Source organism: Musca autumnalis, unplaced genomic scaffold (assembly GCF_047663935.1).
Source record: "Musca autumnalis isolate F117 unplaced genomic scaffold, ASM4766393v1 scaffold_4, whole genome shotgun sequence".
In the NCBI taxonomy this organism is placed as follows: domain Eukaryota; kingdom Metazoa; phylum Arthropoda; class Insecta; order Diptera; family Muscidae; genus Musca; species Musca autumnalis.
Window position 1 is genome coordinate 72,087,509 of NW_027411977.1, and position 16,917 is coordinate 72,104,425.

The following is a 16,917-nucleotide window of genomic DNA, read 5'->3' on the forward strand; positions in this document are numbered from 1 at the left end:
GTTCGTATAAACAATATCTGTACCTTTTGTTTACAAAGTTTTTGTGGACGAATATCCAAATTTGTGGTGGACGAAAATCCAAGTTATTTCTTTAATCGACGAAGATCGACTGACAACTCTTTATTTAGCCAAAGAGAGAACAAAAACAAACGATGGACACTGCAAAGTGGCGCCAATTTTTAGTACATTCTCATTAGAATTTGACATCTTTCACTTTGTGCGAAAACACAAAGTTGCACTTCTGCTAAATGGTCAAGTTCTAACGGAAGAAATGAAACATCATAATTTGAAAAGAGAATGAAACTATTCGTAATTAAACAATGCTCATTGACGGACATAACTTTGTGAACGTTAATTTAGTAACTTCATTTTTTTACTCTAGTGTGGAAGTCGAACTAAGATTTCTGTAAATTCTTAGGGTGGTTCTATCCTGGTGAACCGTTAAAACTTGCTAACATTTTCATATTTTTTTAATAAAGCGAGTAAACAGTACCGTTATAACGCATAGGTGAAACAAGTTATTTATTGAAAATTTGGTCTATTATATATTCTACATGTCCACAAAAATATAATTTACAATTTCTCTCCTATCGTTAGGCTTAATCAAATAAACAGACAACAAAGCAAGTTAAATAAAACACTGTTAATACAAAGTGACCCGAAGAAACCAAGACAGAATGTTTACATCAGAACCCTTGTATAACTTTTTTGGCTAACTTTTGTGGCACAGTGTAATTAATATTATTATAATAATTAAACATCACTGTTTATGTTGTTGCATAAAAAAGAAACAATTTGTAAACCAAAGAAAGTTTAACACCATTTTTATACCCTTAGCATTTATGCTAACGAGTATATATACCACGGTGCACTTGAAGCAACCTTAAATGGAAAGTGCTTACACTTGGACAATTTTTGCGGATTCTTAAACTACGATGTTAATAGATGAGAAAAAAAAAAACAAAAAATCGCTATTCAAGTTGGAATTTTTTTTGCAATTTTGCTTGGATGCCGCTAGTCCTATCGAAATGGAATTAAAGAAAATGTTATAGTTATGAAAATTCTCTACAATATTGACCTTTATGATATTTTCGTAGGGTTTACCGTTTTTGAGATATATGTAGAAGTTAAAATTGGGACAATTCACTGACTGTATCACCTCCTTATAAAACAATGCCATGACTGCAATTTCCCAACTTAAACGTATATATCTAAAAATGGTACAACCTAGGAAAAATTACATAAACCATTCTTGTAGAGAATTTTCACAGCTATAAGATTTTCTCAGGCCCCATATCGGTAAGACTTGTCGTATTCAAGCAAATCGCGAAACCGTAACAAAAAAACCTAAAAATGTAACCTGAGCTTCTTTATCTCAAAAATGGTAAAACATAGGAACAAATCTTAACGGCCAATCCTCTAGAGAATTTCCACAGCTACAACATTTTCTTTAGCTCTATTTCAATAGGACTTGCGGTTTCCAAGCAAAACCGCAAAAAAACTAAAATAAATCTAAAAATTTGAACATTGACCGTGATTTATTTAAAAATCCCTATAGTGATTTTTTCTTGTTTTTGGATTTTTCTCATCTATGAACATTGGTGTTTCAGAGTCTGCAAAAACTTCTCAGGTGTATGTGGTTTTTATCCTACCTACGAAAATACCATAAAGGTCAATATTGTAGAGAATTTTCACAGCTACATTTATTTATTTAAAAAGCGGCACGGCGATTTTTTTTTGTTTTTTTTATTTTTCTCATCTATGAACATTGTAGTTTCAGAATCCGCAAAAACTTCCCAGGAGTAAGCGCCTTCCATTTAAAGTTGCTTCAAGAGCGCCGTGATACACTTCCTTCCATACGGGCAAAATGTGCCTCATCGAAATAATGGTTTCAGACCTCAAGCATGGTTGGACGAAATCCGCTTCAGACAATTTGGAGCTGATTTAGCCATGTCCGTCCGCTTGTCTGTCTAGCTGACTGGTGCGCACGATAGCAGATCAACCGATTCGGCCCAAAATTTGGCTTTTGTAATATTTTGTCCAAACTTAGTATATGTTCGAAGATGGGTTATATCCGGTACCTCCCCCGCAAAAGTTTGAATAATTTGTGCTCACGATAACTCTTGAAGGTATTAACCGATTTGGTCCATACTGTGCACATTGTGAAATTTCTTCAAGACTTAGATAAGTCTTCAATATGGACTCAATCAAGGTCCACTCCTTCGGGTACCTCCCACAAAAAAATTTTGGAAAATTTCAGTTTAGGACTTGCTCTCGAATCGCTTTGTTATAACAACTTGAATTCACTGTTCCATATACGACGGTACAATTTATTTCAGGGGCAAGTTATACTTTCAGAGAAAATAACCTGAAAGGTGCAAAAAACCCCTATAACTCCGTGTGTAGTCGTTGGAGCGCAAGATAGCTGTCAAACGGATTTGCCGATTCGGTCCAAAATTTGGCCTTCGTAATATTTTGTCCAAACTTAGTTTAAGTAAGAAGATAAGCCATGTCGGTCCACTCCTTCAGGTATCTCCCTAATATATCTACCAGATATAGATCAGGTTCGAATATGGACTATATTTGTCCACTCCTTCGGGTACCTCCTACACAAAAATTTGGGTAAATTCACTTTAAGACCAGCTCTGGAATCACTTTGATTTTTGTTGAAGCAACTTGAATTCACTGCCGCAATTACGACGGTAATAGTTTTGTCATGGACAAGTCCATACTTCTTTTGGAGAACAGTACGAAAGGTGTAAACCCCCCTACGGCAGCATATGTAGTGTCTGGAGAGCACCATAACTCTCGAACTGATCAATTGATTTGGTTCAAAATTAGGCCTTCGTCATATTTTGTCCAAGTCCATGCCTTCTGGCATACTGGTCCAAAAGTTATGCGATGACCCACTGAAATGGGAGCGATATCTATCGAAAAGATATGACTCCCATGATAAGATCCACTTCCATAATAGACCAAGTCGGTCCATTCCTTTAAGTACCTCCTCCGAAGCACTTTTAACCTTTAATCCTAATCCTCATTTTTGTCGGCAAGCTCAAATGTCCATGAAGGGCCACAAAATTCTGAATATACCCTAAATACATTCGATTTGTCCGTAGATGAAAGTTTAAATTCACATAGGCTGAGGGTATACCTCTGTCGGCAAAGTCGACTGATACTTTTTTACTTTTTTTATTTTAGAAATCCTGCAGCATTTACAACTTTCCCTAACTTTTTATATTTACTTATCCATATTTAATAAAAATTTGTTCGGATTTTTGAGATTTTCTTTTTCGCCTGACTTGTTGAAACCTTCATCTGTAGAATCATATTATGGCCCCACAAACCGTTTCGGTTTAATGAATATTTTGTAAATTTTTTGTTTCTAACGTGATTAATTTCCTGTTCATCATCTTCCTTTTTCAGATATACATTTCATGTCGTTATCCTTGAGATAAACAAATATTTACAAATTAACAAGGTAAGCAGAGAATGAGAATTTTTGAATTTTAGCAAAAAGAAACAGGAAAACTATTTCCTGAGCCATCACCCAGACAATGTTGCAAAACATTAGGGTCATTAGCAAACAAATGACGATTAGTTTACATTCTTTGGCGACCAACTGGAAAGGGATTTTCATGTACATAGTTATGATGAATGTTGGAAACTGAATTTATTACAACAAATACAAAGTCAACCCCCAATCTAAACGAACAAAAAAGGACAAAAATGGTTTGGTTGTGTAATTCGATACTCATATTTGGCAAAAACAAAACGAGGGGATAACTACGAGTACATCCTTGGATTTTGGGTGTATGAGGATGTAAATAACTACATAGCTGTCTGCACAAAATTACACACATAGCAATGGAAAATTTACATACATATGTAAGAATGTATGTTCATAAATGTACATAAACACACAGTGATAAAAATAAAAATTCCATTTACCGTCATTGGGCCTGCTATCATCGTCGTGCTATGTCTACTGTCAAAGAAATGAAATCTGAGAATATGATTATGCCTGACGTATGCGTTATATGGCCTGTTAATGAAATATCGCTCATTCGTTTAGGTGTCATTTACATTTAAATGAAGCTATTTTGTAAAAATAAAACGAATGACAGCAAAATAAACACCCACCCACCCCCCCACAACAACAACAAAAACTAAGTCAAATAAAAAAACACATTCACATAAAAACAACAACATCAACGTTTATGTACCAAATTTGTTGTGTATATATTAGGGTGCCACATATAAATGTGGATATTTTGACGATCTAAATATACATAGGCTGACTGATGATTTGTCGTTGGGGACTTTATACCCTAGGCCTTTAGGCAAAGGAGAGTTAATAGATTTGATCAGATCAACAAATGTGTCTCCTCGAAATAATTGAGTTATTACAACCTAAGAGGTACATTGCAAAAATAGGAGTCTACCGAAGTCCTACACATCAACCTTTAGGCTTCACCGGTGCTTAAGTCCGATCATCAGGCATATTAGATGTTATTTTTAATAGTTAGACAAGGCTAAGATTTTACCATTTATAAGTAAATCATTCGATCTTTTAAGACAATTATTCCCATCCGCCATGCACGCAGAAGGTCGTGGGTTCGATTCCCCGGCCAGACAACATCAACATTTTCAACGGTGACAAGATACCCCTCAGTAATGTTGGCGACATTTCCTGAGTATTTCAGCCATGTAAAACCTCTCTATAAAGTGGTGTCGTAAGACACGCCGTTCGGACTCGGCGATAAACAGTAGGGTCATATCATTGAGATAATATGAATCGGGGTGCACTCATTGATATGAGAGAAGTCTCCCCTGTCCCGTCTGGGGTGTTTGTGGAACAATTATTATAATTTCCATTCAAATGCTTCCTATAGTCCGACTATATATTCCGATAGTCCATTTAATTTCGAGTCGATTTAGCCATGTTCGTCCATTTACTTGACCTTTACTATGGACTATATCGGTCCACTGTTTTTACTACCTCTCCAATAACATTTCAAATTTTGTTGTACCATCAGCCTGTGGACTAGCTACACACTTCTATAAGAAGACCTTATGGTCTTCTATAAGAAGACCTTATGGTCTTCTATAAGAAGGTCTTATGGTCTTCTATAAGAAGACCTTATGGTCATCTATAAGAAGGCCTTATGGTCTTCTTTAAGAAGGCCTTATTGTCTTCTATAAGAAGACCTTATGGTCTTCTATAAGAAGGCCTTATGGTCTTCTATAAGAAGACCTTATGGTCTTCTATAAGAAGACCTTATGGTCTTCTATAAGAAGACCTTATGGTCTTCTATAAGAAGGCCTTATGGTCTTCTATAAGAAGACCTTATGGTCTTCTATAAGAAGACCTTATGGTCTTCTATAAGAAGACCTTATGGTCTTCTATAAGAAGGCCTTATGGTCTTCTATAAGAAGACCTTATGGTCTTCTATAAGAAGGCCTTATGGTCTTCTATAAGAAGACCTTATGGTCTTCTATAAGAAGGCCTTATGGTCTTCTATAAGAAGACCTTATGGTTTTCTATAAGAAGACCTTATGGTCTTCTATAAGAAGACCTTATGGTCTTCTATAAGAAGGCCTTACCGTCTTCTATAGGAATACCTTGTAGTCTTCTATAAGAAGACTTTGTGGTCTTCTATAAGAAGACCTTGTGGTCTTCTATAACAAGATCTTGTGGTCTTCTATAAGAAGATCTTGTGGTCTTCTACAAGAAGACCTTTTGGTCTTCTATAAGAAGACCTTGTGGTCTTCTATAAGAGGACCTTGTGGTCCTCTATTAGAAGACCTTGTGGTCTTCTATAGAAAGACCTTGCGGTCCTCTATAAAAAGAAATTGTGGTCTTCTATAAGAAGGCCTTGCGGTCTTCTATAGAAAGACCTTGTGGTCTTCTATAGAAAGACCTTGTGGTCTTCTATAAGAGGACCTCATCGAAATAATGCTTTTAGACCCCAACTATGTTTTGGCGAAATTCGTTTCAGACAATTTGGAGTCGATTTAGCCCTGTCCGTTCATCTGTCTATGTGGTTGGTGCGTACGATAATTTTCGAACGGATCAACCTATTCGCACCAAATTTTGCACTTCGTAATTTTTTGCCTAAACTTACTTTAAGTTCAAAGATGGGCAATATCTTCAGGAACCTACCCCACAAAAGTTCAAATTTTTTTCTGTAAAGTGCGCAGTGATGTAGATCAGGTTCGAATATGGATTATATCGATCCACTCCACCCACACAAAATTTGGAAAAAAGTCAAGTGTAAGAGCTCCTCTAGGATGGTTTTGAAACATTTCTCAGCAAGTAGTCTTTACATCCCCCTTAACGGCTGTACAATTGCTTTCGGGGCAAGTCCATATTTCCTGATGTAATGGCCCAAAAGCTCCAAGAAATCCTGAAGGTATCAACAACAAGTAAAAAAGTATCAGTCGGCTTGGCCGACAGTGATGTACCCTCAGCCTGTGTATATTGAAATCATTTTTTTTCCCAAAAAACGTAAGTATTTAGAGGGTTTTAAAAATTTGGGCGTATAAACCGACAAAAATGTTGATTAGGATTAAAGAGCAAAAGTTTTGTGGAGGAAATACTTAAAGGAATGGATCGGCATGGACCATTATGGAAGTGGATCTGCAGCTAGTACATATGGTGCCATAGGGGGTTTTTACACCCTTCGGGCTGTTTGCTCAAGAAGTGTGGGTTTGCCACTGAAAAAAACTTTTACCATCGTAATTGAGGCAGCGAATGCAAGTTGCTTCAACAAAAATCAAAGTGATTCGATATCAGCTCTTAAAGTGAACTTATCCGAAAGTTTGTTTGGGAGGTACTGTTTGAAGTGGACAAATATAGTCCATATTTGAACCTGATCTATATCTGGTAGATATATTAGGATGTCTAAAGTAAGGACCAATTCGGCCACTCCCTTCAAAAATTACCATACGAACAATTTTTCCGAGCATTTTAAAAATTTTGTGGGGGAGGTACCTGAAGGAGTGGACCGATATGGCTTATCTTCGAACTTAAACTATATTTGGACAAAATATTACTAAGGCCAAATTTTGGACCCAATTGGCAGATCCGTTCGAGATTTATCTTGCACTACAACCACGGTGTCATAGGGGTTTTGTGCAACCTTCAGGCTATTTTCTCAGGAAGTATGGACTTGCCCCTGATGGGGGACACTGAATACAAGTTGTTAAAACAAAAATCAAAGCGATTCGAGAGCAGGTCCTAAACTGAACTTATCCGAAATTTTGTCTGGGAGTGGACGGATTGAGTCCATATTGGAACCTCATCTATATCTGGTAGGCATTTCACGATTTGCAAAGTATGGACCAAATCGGTTACTTCCTTCAAGAGTTACCGTACGTACAAATTTTCCGAACATTTTCAAACTTTTTTGGGGGGGGGGGGGGGGGGGGGTTACCGGAAGGAGTGGACCGATATAACCCATCTTCGAACTTAAACTAAGTTTGGACAAAATATTACAAAAGCCAAATTTTGGACCGAATCGGTTGATCCGTTCGAGAGTTATCGTGCGCTCCAGCCAGCTAGACAGACGGACGGACATTGCTCAATCGACTCCAAATTGTCTGAAACACATTTCGTCCAAACATACTTGGGGTCTAAAACCATTATTTCGATGAGGCACATTTTGCCCGTATGAAAGTATATATACCTTCGTTAGCATAAATGCTGAGGGTATAAAAATTGCATATCCCCACATAACTCTTGCAGGGAGTTTCTGATTGCCCCAAACTTTGCCCTTCGTATTATTTCAACCAGTCATGTATCAGGTTGGAATATGGACTATATCCGTTCGTCCTTTGGGTACCTCCCAGCCAAAAATTCGGAAAAAGTCAAATTTAAGAGCTCTTCTCGGATCGTTTTGATTTGTTTTCACTTGGTTCTCTTTGCGGCTCCCTTTACGACGGTACAATTTTTTTCCTGTGCAAGTTCATACTTCCTGAGATATTACCCTATAAGCTCCAAGAAACCCAACCAAAATGGCAAATCCGCAAGATAGTTCTCGCAGGGACATTCTGATTCGTGCAGAGTTTGCACATCGTATTATTTCACCCAGTCATGTATCACGTTGGAATATGGACTATATCGGTCCACTCCTTCGATTGCCTCCCTAGGAAAAAGTGAAGTTTAAGATCTCCTCTCGCTTCGTTTTGATTTTTTTCAGGAGGTTGTTCTAGCGGCCACATTTTCAACGGTACAAGTTTTTTCTGGAGTAAGTCAATACATCCTGAGATAATGGCCCAAAAGTTCCATGAGGAGGCAACCTGCTGCAATCCCTAGGACATCATTTGAAGGATTGCATATTATTCCACGTAGCCCTAACATTTCCATACCATATGTAAGAGATTAAGTAGGTTTCTTTGTCAGAACCACAAGTGCTGCCGGATAGCGATTTGAGAACCTTGTACCTACTTCTGACCTTTTCTTGTACCTACTTCTGAGCTTTTCTCAAGTAGCTGTGTCTTGCCCGGACGACTTAACCCCATTATCTTGGGGTAATTAGTGGTCGCAATTAGGATACCATCGACTAATATGTTAAGTTGAGTTAAGTTTCTTACCTCTTAAGTCTTCAGGTTCATACGATGAAAATCATCACCTTAATTTGCACGCGCACCTCTTTGGTTCTGTCAGCGTCACTGCGTTGAAGCAACCATTTTAACACCCTTCTTTCTCGGAGTTATTTAACCTTTGCCCATAACTTACTGAATCGTGAACCAATGCTGCATTGCTTAAGGTGGTCTACCAACTTTCCCTAATTCTCGGTTTTTCAGATTTCGACGCCTCTGCTGTGAAATTTGGTTCGATTTCGGCTATTCGACTGCCAGGTATTTGATAAACGATTTCAGCTGTGATGGAAAGTTTTTTCAGTTAACCGAAGATCTGAAGCGGTGATTGCTAAATTCTCTGATTACCAGCTTTTTCATAGTTCAGAGAAGTACGGTGTTCAGAGGTTATGAAGGCGGGTGGTCTGTTAACGGAGACGATGATCGAAAGATGGCCTGAGCCAGGGGAATGACAGATTGTCAGGGCACATCATTTATCAGACCACAATGACGATGTCTGGCGAACTGTGGAAGTCTCCTCTTATCCTCGTAGGGGCGTCTTCGTTCGCCGTGTAAATTGTGGAGCTATCTATTTGCTTGAGCAGCACTGTATCTCTCTGACCATTACTTAGGACGGAATGTTGAAGCTCCACCAGACCCTTATTGCCCTCCAAAAGCGAATTAGTGTGCGACATAAAACGCAGGACATAACTATCATTGGCTGTATGTTCACTAGTCCGGGCCGATTTGTATTGAAGGAAAAAACCTTAATGGGCCCTTCGCGTTTCTGAAAAACCCCACAAAAACTATAACTGAATTTATTTATCGTCATTTTCCGAAAAGTTTGCACCTTTTCAAGGCCAAAACCGCCTGAAGGAGCATTCCAATGCTTGTGCGATGTGTTAGAGAGTTCTTAATTACTCTCTTGGCTACAATTTTTGTCCTTGTGTTGGATCGAAAATCTCCATGGTTTGGCCGTTACATGCCAAAATGTCAAAAAAAACGTGGATAAAAAACTTAAGTCAAAATCGGGAGGCTCGATTTTCACCATATACCTATGGTCTAGTGAACTTTTTTGGTCAGTTCAATTCCAGGAATCAGAAACGCGAAGGGCACATTAAGCAACTCTACCTCGGCAGTCCCATACTATACCGCAACCCCCATATATTATATGTATGAGTCACTAGATGCAAGCGGGATAGGTCAGTACTGCTCCGGCTGGTGCATACGGAAGGCAAGTCCTCCCCTTCGCTTCTTGTACGATCCTTCCGCAAAACATTGGGACGGTAGCCACAGGCCGAAACACTATGATTTCGGGTAAATCTGGTACAAAAGAACCCGCTGCCGTGGAATTGACTCAAAATGCCTACAATTTAATAGCAGGAACGATGTATTTTCGGGGTGCAAAAAAAAAAACAACAAGTAGTGTTAGATTTGTTGTTGTTGAGGAGACTGCGGCGTTGTCTCGTATTCCGACGATAATGATTAATCCGAAGATGAAGTTGGAGACACGCTGGGAGATGATCTGCCGCATCAATGAGCAACATAACTCCTATCACAGTATCCTGGAGGCGGTTAAGGTCAAAGCAGCCTCGGAAGTGCACACATTCCCTACATCCATTGCATCTCACCGATGTTGACATGTGTTCGATGCGGATCTGACAAACGGAATAGAGCCATGGCCCAGCGTTCCTATCTATTCTGGGACGTACCAAAAGAGCTTGGAGCAGGTATACCGGGATATATTGCCCTTGTCAATATACAAACACAAAGAGACGCAAAATTAGTTCTAACTACCACCTTTGTGTTGTGGCACATTACAATGGAGTTACAGCAATACGATGTAATTTAAGCGAGATTCTTAACATTTTACGAGGAATAATTCTCATTCACTATATAAATCTGTTTATTTAAGAATTTCAGTTCTGGGTGGTGAAGGGTATTTTGTTGCTGAGGGAAGCCGGCTACGTTTCTTTGGACATTTCTACTTGGAGAAGAGTAGAAGACCTTTCTAGATCTGCAAATTACACCTCTCTGTTTTAAAGGATTTGACAAGTCTTTTTTGGAAGTCTATCCATTAGTTTGTGAGCCTTTTGATTCGGAGACTTTAGAACTTCGGAGCACTTTACAAATGAGATTGCCCTTAAAATTTGTAATTCTTTTAATATTTTTAGCTTAGAAAGCTTAGAATTGTATTCGGGATATCCATTCTTGTTATGTGAAAAATACATTTAACGTAAACCTATAAAAATAATTTAAAAGCAATTTTCTTACCTTGTTTGAAAGTTCTTCCGAACGAAAAACAATACCGTGCCGTAGATTATAAGTCACGTAAATGTTTATTCACTGCCATGAAACTGTCAAACGTTTGCCATTCTGTCACATTAAGGTCTTTAACGAACCCTTTTACAAACTAAGTATCCTCACACCACACCCCAGCTAACACTGATACCGATAAACAAAAGGAAAAAATGGTTTTGGCGTCTGTTTTCCTCTTTCCAATTAAATTCCCCATTGTGGGTCATATGCTTTGTTTTTGTATGTTTTTCATGTTGCCTTCCACTTTGTTGGATAGATATTTAAGTGTCATTTTTTTCTTCATCTCGGATTTTTGGGGATATGTTTTTCGAAAGAAGGAAAAACTCTGAGCCAGTCGAATAGTGGCATTCCTTTCTTTTTCCTTTGAGTTGCTTCTCCTGTGTTTTGGTTTGTTTTTCATGTTGTTTACAATATTAGTAGTTTTTTTTTGTTTTAGATACTTCCGTTTCATGTGAGTATGAAGAGCCTTTATAGCTTTTAAAGCATTCGATACGATGTGACCCCTTTTCGTTTAGATTTTGGTAAATGTACTCAAAGTTGATTAAAGAAACAGTTAGCTATGTTCATATGTGTGTATATATGTATGTAGTTATCTATGTAGACAATTATATTAAAACGTGTTGTTCATTAACAAATGAAAACATGTTGAAATTACAACTCTCTTTTTCTACCATTGCCGAGCATAAAAAATTCCGAAAATTTAATTAAAAAACTTTTGTGGTTAATCCCTGTTGTTTTAATTTTTGTTGTTTTAGGACTACAATTATTCTCATAGAATAACAAGAGATGGCTTAAACAAGGGATTTACAATATAATTAAGGAAGTCTTCGTACATTGAGGGATTTGAGGAAAACGTGAACCGTCACGATATCTCAATACTTTTGGTTGATTAAGAAGCATTCTCCTTTAGTATAATATTGAATTAATATGGAATCAATGCAAGGCGAATTTAATAAGGTGATCTAAAAGGCAAAGTCGGGCGAATTCAGGGCGTAGTCTTCATTTGCTGTCAAAATTTTTTGCGCGAAATATCCCCAAAAAGGGTTATAAAGAAGAAAACGGTAAAATATTCTTCGCGAAGCTTAAATAAAGATGCTATTTATTTATTTTTGATTAAAAATATGTTTTGACATCAAATGAAGACATCAGTTGGTATTATTGTATAACACTATGCAACACTGAAAATGCAAACAACTTCTAGTATGCATTTTTTGAAAGTACATATTTAGACTATAAAAACCCTAGTAGGGTTTTGTCCTGTCAGATCCAGTTCGGATTTTATGGCCTCATCTAAACCGGGCTAAATCTACACTTTTTTGCATTTATCAGGCCTTTATCTGAGAAACGAATAGGAATTTGGCCTTGCTGCCTTTAGCAATATTGTAGCCCTAAACTAGTAGAACTTATCTTTTGCAAAAACCACATAAGAAAAACTCCATCTAGGGCTTCAAAATCTATAAAATATAGAAAATTGTACATATTTGCTGAAATTCTGGTCAGCATCGGCTAAACTATTGGGAGTTGAACCAAATAACCTTTTGCAAAAATCTTCGAAATAAAGTTCTTCATGTTGTTTCAGCGGTATTTTGCATCATTTCTTTTACAACACGTATTTCAAACACAGTTCACACCAACAGTTTATTGTCGCTTTTCGGATTTCACCACATTATTGACATTTTTATTAAATCGTCGTTGAAAAATGTACTGAAAACAACGTCATTGAGGCATTTTACAACAACGATATGTTCTGAAGAGTTGTGTATTACATTCCGGGGAATATTTTTCCAAAAGAAAATATTCAGAAAACAAGTGAGCCAAGGCTATAGTCGGGTCGGGGCCGACTATGTGATACCCTACACCACTACCCCTGTTCATAAGTTTTTGACTAATAAAATTCCAAATATTAAAATTGGGATAGCTTAGCGCCTTTGCTCTGAATGTCTTCATTAACACAGGTCTATTTTTTTGAAACGCATTTAAGTGCATCGACGGTACAACCCAAATAAAAAATGGAAAAGTGGGATGTATGCCAACCATCAACAGGCTTCTTTCTGTGTTAGACCTACAACAACCTACAACCTACTTCACATCGTTGTAAAGGTGACATTTTCTAATTTCCTTGCCAGGTTTTGCTTTCGATATACCTCCTACAGAAGGGAGATATTAACTTTGAAATAAAACGTTGGTCTTTTTTCCAAATATTTTTTTCACATTCCGATCCCTGAATAATATCCGACCATTACCAAAAATCAAAAGGTTTTTTTCCTCTGTGGGACTCCCAATAACACCCAAAATTTCGTGACGATCCAATTAAAATTGCGACCTGTATCGAAAAAAGTGGAAAAATGGGATGTATTACCGACTATTGCGATATATCCGTTATTTGGATACTTACGCCAACCTGCTTTACATCATTGTAATGATGGGATTTTTTACTTTCATTGTCAGACTTTGCTTTTGGAAGGTCCGGAACCAAAGCTGTGATATTCGTCATTATTATTAAAATCGCAAAAATGAAAAGTTGTGTTCTATTAGCGGCTTTTGCGATATCTTCGTTGTTTGACCACCTACGATAACCTACGTAACATCGTTGCAAAGGCGATATTTTCTACTTTGATCAGCAGGTTTTGCTTTTGATATACCCCTTTTAGAAGCAGAGATATTCGCTTGAAATAAAACGTTGACTTTTTCTCCAAATAAATTTTTTGCCCATTCCGACCTCTGAATATTATCCGACCATCACCAAAATCAATAGGCTTCTTTCTCTGTAGGATCCCCATTAGCCCCCAAAGTTTCGTGACGATCCGATTAAAATTGCGACCTGTAGCGTGATTACAAAAAAATGAAAAATGGGATGTATTGCCGACTATTGTGATATCTCCGTTATGTGGCCACCTAAGCCAACCTACTTTGCATCACTGTAAAGATGGGATTTTCTACTTTCATAGTCAGACTTTGTTTTTGGAAGATCCCCAAACGAAGCTGAGACATTCGTCATTATTATTAAAATCGCAAAAATAAAAAGTTGGGTTCTATTAGCTGCTATTGCGATATATTTGTTGTTTGATCACCTACGAGAACCTACTTTACATCATTAGAAAGGCGATATTTTCTACTTTCATGGCCAGATTCTGCTTTTGGTATACCCCATACTGAAGCTGAGATATTCGCTTTGGAAAAAAACGTTGTCTTTTTCTCCAAATAAGTTTTTTGCCCATTACGACCCCTAAATATTATCCGACTATCACCAAAATATAGGCTTCTTCATCTGTGTGACCCCCATTAACCCTCAAAATTTCGTGACGATCCGATCAAAATTGAGACCTGTAGCGTGATACCCTACCACATAGTGGTGTAGGGTATAAAAATAACGGTTTCGGAGATACGCACGCTGGTCGAAACCACTGATCTAGCGGCGCAAAAGTCAAAAAATCGAACTATAAAATTGCGAAATATTTTCCATTGTATCGATTACAACCACTTCGCAGACAAAGATTTTGTTTTTTAATGTTTGTTGTTGTAAATATTCACTCAGTTATTCACTATCAAATGCAAGAGTTTTTGTTGCATCAGATTTTAAAAAATTGTTGCAAAAAAATTAACTTCATATTTGTTTAAATGTTAAATGCATTCGTAATGAAACTGGACAAGATTTATATTCAATTAATAGCAGAGGGTGAGATTTAAATTATAAAAATTAGTTTGGGGTCTGGAGGTACTTAGTTATAGAGCAATAAATTTTCAAAAAATTAAATTTTTTTGTGTTTTATGGGTTGTACGCGCTTGTTCCATAGAGTGCATCTTGTAAACTTAGCCGAACTTAGGTTCGATTATTTTTTGGGGAAAGAAATTGGACTCTCTGGATACGGAATAACCACATTTGGGCTGCAAATATTTGCAAATCTTTTGATGACTGCACTTTTAAAAAAAGGGGTTTTGCATGAAATTCATACAAATTTAGCTGTGCATTTGTATGGGAGCTAAATCAAAATATGGACCTATCTTGAGAAATGTTTGTCTCAAACAAAAATTTCATCACGCCATAGCGCGGAAGTTCGACTCACGGCGGATCTGTCCTTCGGGGTTCATAATAAACTCACCAAGGCCTTTCTTCCCCAAGAGGAATTTTCCGTGCCCCAGACTTTCACCTCCATTTTGTTGCACAGTGTTATCTAATCTAATCTAAAAAAATGTGTTCAGCTAGGTGAAAGGTACCACCTACGGGGCTATATCAAAGAGTCAACCTATCTTTAAATTTTTTGGCGAAAAAGTTTTATAGCTGCCGGGAACTTCGAGTCAAATTGAGGGTAGTTTCATCAAAACAATGTAGACCCTCAAAAACGGACCCATGTTGACGAATTTTAGTGAAGAAATTTCATGACCACTGAAAATTCCCGAAAATCGGGAGGTACAGTTATATGGGGGGATATACCAAAACATGGTCCTATATTGACGATTATTTTTGAATAGACAAAATTGTAGCTAAAATTCTCAAAATACCGATCATTACAGCTAGTTCGGTTAAAAATTGCAGCTAAAATTCTTAAAATACCGAAAATAGGGAGATACCGTTATATGGGAGCTATACCGAAACATGGACCTATGTTGACGATGTTTCATTAGAGATGTTTTATGACCACTGAGAACTTCAAATGTCAAATTACAGCTATTTCGGTTAAAATTCTCAAAATACCGAAAATCGGGAGGTACCGTTATATGGGGGCTATACCAAAACATGGACCTATGTTGACGATGTTTGGTGGAGATATTGCATGACCACTGAGAACCTCAAATGGCAAATTACAGGTAGTTCGGTTAAAAATTGTAGCTAAAATTATCAAAATACCGAAAATGTGGAGGTACCGATATATGAGGCCTATACCAAAACATGGACCTATGTTGACGATGTTTCGTAGAGATGTTTCATGACCACTGAGAACCTCAAATGTCAAATTGCAGATAGTTCGGTTAAAAATTGTAACTAAAATGCTCAAAATACCGAAAATCGGGAGGTACGGTTATAAGGGGGCCATACCAAAACATGGACCTATGTTGACTATGTTTGGTGGAGATATTTCATGACCACTGAGAACCTCAAATGTCATATTGCAGATAGTTCGGTTAAAAATTGTGGCTAAAATTCTCAAAATACCGAAAATCGGGAGGTACCGATATATGGGGGCTATACCAAAACATGGACCTATGTTGACGATGTTTCGTGGAGATATTGCATGACCACTGAGAACCTCAAATGGCAAATTACAGGTAGTTCGGTTAAAAATTGTAGCTAAAATTCTCAAAATACCGAAAATCGGGAGGTACCGATATATGGGGGCTATACCAAAACATGGACCTATGTTGACGATGTTTCGTAGAGATGTTTTATGACTACTGAGAACCTCAAATGTCAAATTGCAGATAGTTCGGTTAAAAATTGTGGCTAAAATTCTCAAAATACCGAAAATCGGGAGGTACCATTATATGGGGACTATACCAAAACATGGACCTATGCCCATATCCTTTGGGATGTAAGTTTGTTGATCACTAGGAACCCTAAGTGCCAAATTCGGTCTGCAAATGTGGCGAAGAACGTCAAAATACCTCAAATCCCTCCATACTATGGTGGAGGGTATAAAAATGTTTTGCAATCGAGGAATCCGAGCTTCACCCTTTCAGAATTCGAGAACTATTAACATATTCTATGAAGTATGACTACAATTCTTTAAAATGAAGTGCTTTAGGAGGGATCCCATAATGTCGACCATTAAAATTAATTTTCGTGGAAGCTGTGAAGCTGTTTTTAATGAAGCCTTCCGCGATCGAATTCATCTACTAAAACCGCGGATATAGATACCTTGAAAATCGGAAAATCAGCAAAAATATATTTTGACAAATTCGCTTACTAAACCGCGATTTTCTTTAAAATTTTTTACATAAATGTAATCCTTTACTCGCGATTATAATATTAGCGAAAACACGTGTCATAAAAAATAGAGATACGCGAGTAATATGGGT

At 37.4% G+C, this 16,917-nt stretch overlaps 1 protein-coding gene across 7 annotated transcripts in view; it reads left to right on the forward strand.

The window, feature by feature from the left end:
* The window catches only part of Fife (regulating synaptic membrane exocytosis protein fife), a 402,960-nt gene that overhangs the window by 16,584 nt on the left and 369,459 nt on the right, over positions 1-16,917 (forward strand). For all 7 annotated transcript variants that reach the window (XM_073986964.1, XM_073986962.1, XM_073986961.1 and 4 more), the window contains exon 3: positions 3,427-3,481. The gene's annotated coding sequence lies outside the window, so the exon portion shown is untranslated. The remainder of the gene's footprint in view (positions 1-3,426; positions 3,482-16,917) is intronic.